A 4,702-nucleotide genomic window follows, 5' to 3' on the forward strand; every position below is an offset into this window, starting at 1 on the left:
TTTTTTTTTTTTTTTTTTTTTTTGAGACAGTTTTGCTCTTGTCACCCAGACTGGAGTGCAGTGGCACAATCTCCACTCACTGCAACCTCTGCCTCCTGGGTTCAAGCCATTCTCCTGCCTCAGCCTCCCAAGTAGCTGGGATTACAGGTGCCTGCCACCTCACCCAGTTATTTTCTTTTATTTTTAGTAGAGACAGGGTTTCACCATGTTGGCCAGGCTGGTCTCAAACTCCTGACCTCAGGTGATCCACCCGCCTCAGCCCCCCAAAGTGCTGGGATTACAGGCGTGAGCCACCACGCCCAGCCTTACCAATGACTTTCTATTAAACCTTTGAATTGATTAAACATGTAACCTCTCTGGCTCACTTTCAACAGAAATTAACACAACTAGCAGAAGCCCAACTCCAGAAAATAAGACCACCTTTATTTAACCCAGGAGATTTGGTATTAGGAAAGCTCTCCCTTCTCTCTCTCCTTCCCTAAGCTCAAGCTGGGAAGAAACTTACACTGTTCTTCTTTCAACACCCTCAGTGGTAAAAGTTACAGGTATTGACTCCTGGATACGTGACACTTGAGTCAAAGTCTGGAAAACTGAGGGAGCAACCCTTGACAGCCTAGAGGAATGTCCCAGGTATCAATGTGAAGAGATAGGAGAACTTAAGCTGAAAATCATAAAAGATAAGTAACTGAGTGAGGGCTACTCATCCTCCTCAGTCCCACCCCTACCTCACCAAATACTTTGTCATTTATACCTTTCCTCTCAAGATTCGCCTCCAGATACTAGAACTTCTTTTTGACACATACTTGCAGGGAGATTTTGATTATCCATGGGATTACATTTGTAATTTCATAGACCCCAAAAGGGAAATTCTGTATCTTGGGGAGCAAAATTTTAGATGGAAATTATTTACTACACCACCCTTGCAGAAATTGTTATACTCACTCTACTATTTGCAGCATGACTATACACTGTGGCACTCACATTGTGAAATACTGGATGGAAAATTCTAATTTCTGTAACATTCTACCTAATTATCATCTTTATAGCAGGACTAATAATTACAGAAAAGATTTAACCAAAGTTAACACTAAAGTTACTCTCGACACCCAATCCAATGCCACTTATTCAAAAAGAAAAAAATTAAAAGAAAGTTGCTTCTATATTAATGCTTCTGGTAAGATGCAGTGACATCTGGTGGAGGAAATCAGTATTGCAACCCATCAGAACAGTTGACAAGTATCAAACTCTACTGTCATGGTTGTGACCTATAGTACCCCCACTACCAATGGTAATCTTAATACTCATATTCAAACTCTATACCTAAACCATCTTGTAACATTTATCTCTTCTCACCTAGAAGCTATTAAACTCCAAATAGTGCTGCACACAATGAAACCACACATGGACATGCATCTCTTCTGAGGACCCTTAGATTGACCTCAGGAGGAGACTTAACTGTTGTTTCTCACACTACACCCCTTTTCAGCAGGAAGTATCCAGAAAGAGCCATTGTCCCACACCCCTTAACAGCAGTTAGGGTTACTACTTCTGAGGGGGGAAATATGATACAGGAGATAGAAAGAAAGTACTTAGGCAGATAGTAAGAGAAACAGAGTCCTTGGTGAAATTTCTCTTTTAATAAAAAAGCAGCCCCCAAAACATTTCTTTCCTAACAAAGAGCAGCCTAAAAAATCGAACTGCAGAAATAGATAAGCAAGCTGGAATCTTGCACAGGTGAATGCCAGCAGCTGTGCCAACAGAAAGGAGCTACCAGGGCGGGGCAGCGGGTGGGGTGGGGGGCGGCAGCAGCAGCCAGACATGTTCAACATGGAGGCTCCATCTTTCCTTTTCTTTGTCACCACATGTACAGTAAAGAAACTGGCAACATGGTGCCAGCCAGGTAGAAAACCCATCCGCATAATAAAAGATTAGGGTGGGGGAAGCCAGATGTTCACACCCTATGCAAATGGTACACCTAGACCTAACCAGTTTTTTGCACCTTACGCAAATGGAACACCTGGTCTGACTAATCTCTCATGCCCTTTGTAAATCAGACACCACCTCCTCAAGTTCATCTATAAAACCTGCTGCATTTCACCACAGAAGCAGCAACCCATTTCTCCAGGACCCCTCTCTGCTGCAGAGAGCTCTTCTCTTTCTTTCACCTATTAAACTTCCACTCTGAACCTAGTTTCTGTGGCGATGAGACAATAAATCTTGGGTATTTACCCCAGACAATTATGCTGCTTCACTTTTCTCCTTTTCTTATTTGTTTCTTGAATTTTTTTTTCAGGTGACTGGAATCATTTTAAATCATGTACTTAGTCTCTCTGTTCCTTTCTTAACAATTGTTCTTTTATTCATTCCTCTCTTTGTCTCCCTCTTGCTACCCTTGATGCCACACGAGGGGACCTAAAGAATTCTGAACAGCCTGGGACCACTTAGGAAAAACAGGAAAGATGCCACAGACTTTTCTGTTTGGGAGGATTCTCTGTTTTTCCACATGGAACCCCAAGAATTGTAAGTGAATGGATTCCTTTCAGGTCTAAAACTCTGCTCTGTTTTCTGTTGTGTTACCTGACCTCTGGCTTTTAGGGGCATCAGAGATTACTTTGTACTGTACAAATACTTCATCTTGTTTGTGTGCTGGCTTCTGTGTCAGTGGTAAATCTGTGGTTTGGGAGGTGACTAACCGTGGTTATAATAAAAGATTACTACTTCAGAAGACTACTTATATCTTTGCATGTTTAGATAAGAAAGACACAGTTTAAACAATGAGAAAAATGCCTTTGTAGCAAAGTAAACTGTGGAAGTGTTGCACATTATGATTCCCATGGCATTTTACTCTTCTCGGGGACCTGGGATTCAATGAAATCCTTGATTTTTAATGGTCTAGGTCCTCTCCCTTCTTTTCACATATTTAAACTATTAGTATCTAAACATTGCAAAGACTTTGTCATCCCTCTTCTTTAATGGGCTCTGTCCCGAGCTCAGTGGTCCAGTTGGTAAACAGAGACCAAAGTAAAGCTACCTATTAAAATAAAATTAGTTTTCTTATAAAATCTTATGGTAAATTTCTATTTAACTTAGCATCTATTTTTAATCTTTCTTTTTTTTTTTTTTTTTTTTTGAGGCAGAGTCTTGCTCTGTCGCCCAGGCTGGAGTGCAGTGGCGCGATCTCGGCTCACTGCAAGCTCCGCCTCACGGGTTCCCGCCATTCTCCTGCCTCAGCCTCCCAAGTAGCTGGGACTACAGGCGCCGCCACCACGCCCGGCTAATTTTTTTTTTGTATTTTTAGTAGAGACGGGGTTTCATTGTGTTAGCCAGGATGGTCTCGATCTCCTGACCTCGTGATCCGCCCGTCTCGGCCTCCCAAAGTGCTGGGATTACAGGCTTGAGCCACCGCGCCCGGCCTTTAATCTTTCTTGAACACATCCAAATTCCTTCTTGTAAAAGCTTAAATTCTATCCCTTTTTGTGTTTTGAGATGTAAATTTGCTACCCATTTTTTCTAAAACTCAGTAAGGGCTTCTTCAGATAAACGTTACCTTTTTCATTTACAAAGGCACAATTTGAATCCAACTGTCCTTTTAAAATACTGAGTTTTACCCATCTCATGCTTAAAGTCCTAAAATTAAAACTCTAAAGTCTTTTTGTCTCCCTCTATCTTTATGGGTACATGTATATGCAATATGTTACATTACATATATGTATATGTCTATCCATATGTTCGTATGTAGTTTACACATGGTATCAATTTAATGTAAAGATAAATGAGTACTCATAAAGTAAATAAGTACAAATGCTTTTCAGTTCATGCAATTTTAGTAATCTTTAAATAAAGATGGTTTTTAAATTATTGGTAAAATAAAGTAGAAATGTCTTCAGAATTTAATTTAGATATTTGTGCCTGGGTCTGTTGGCAGACAGGTTTATAATGCCTACTAAATGTTTTAAGGTCATCAAACAGCTGCTCTGCATATACACATTTCTTTAATTTGTCTGTAGTCCTGTGTCTTTAGATTTGAGCTCTTAGATTCTGAGTTCAAGAGATGTAACCATAGCAAAGCCTGGGAACAACAGCCAGTCTATGTCCCAGCTATGCCTCTTGGCCACGCTGGGAGAGGTTCCAGGCATTATCTTCATAGCTCTGTTCTTTGTCCTGAGCTTCACATCAGGTACATAGTTAGAACTGCTTACTTTCTAGTTTGTTCTACTGAATATAAGGGTGTATTAGTCTGTTCCCATGTTGCTACCAAGATATATCTGAGACTGGGTAATTTATAAAGAAAAGAGATTGACGCCGAGTGCGGTGGCTCATGCCTGTAATCCCAGCACTTTGGGAGACTGAGGCAGGTGGACCACAAGGTCAGGAGATCGAGACCATACTGGCTAACACGGTGAAACCCCATCTCTACTAAAAATACAAAAAATTAGCCCGGCATGGTGGCGGGCACCTGTAGTCCTAGCTACTGGGGAGGCTGAGGCAGGAGAATGGCATGAACCGGGGAGGCAGAGGTTGCAGTGAGCCGAGATCACGCCACTGCACATCAGCCTGGGCGACAGAGCAAAACTCCATCTGAAAAATAAATTAATTAATTAATTAAAAAAGAAAAAGAAAAGAGGTCGAATTCACCCATGGTTTGGCAGGCTGTACGGGAAGCACAATTCTGGCACCTGCTCTGCTTCTGGGGAGGCCTCAG

The sequence above is a fragment of the Mandrillus leucophaeus genome, unplaced genomic scaffold (genome assembly GCF_000951045.1).
Source record: "Mandrillus leucophaeus isolate KB7577 unplaced genomic scaffold, Mleu.le_1.0 Scaffold106, whole genome shotgun sequence".
Lineage (NCBI taxonomy): Eukaryota > Metazoa > Chordata > Mammalia > Primates > Cercopithecidae > Mandrillus > Mandrillus leucophaeus.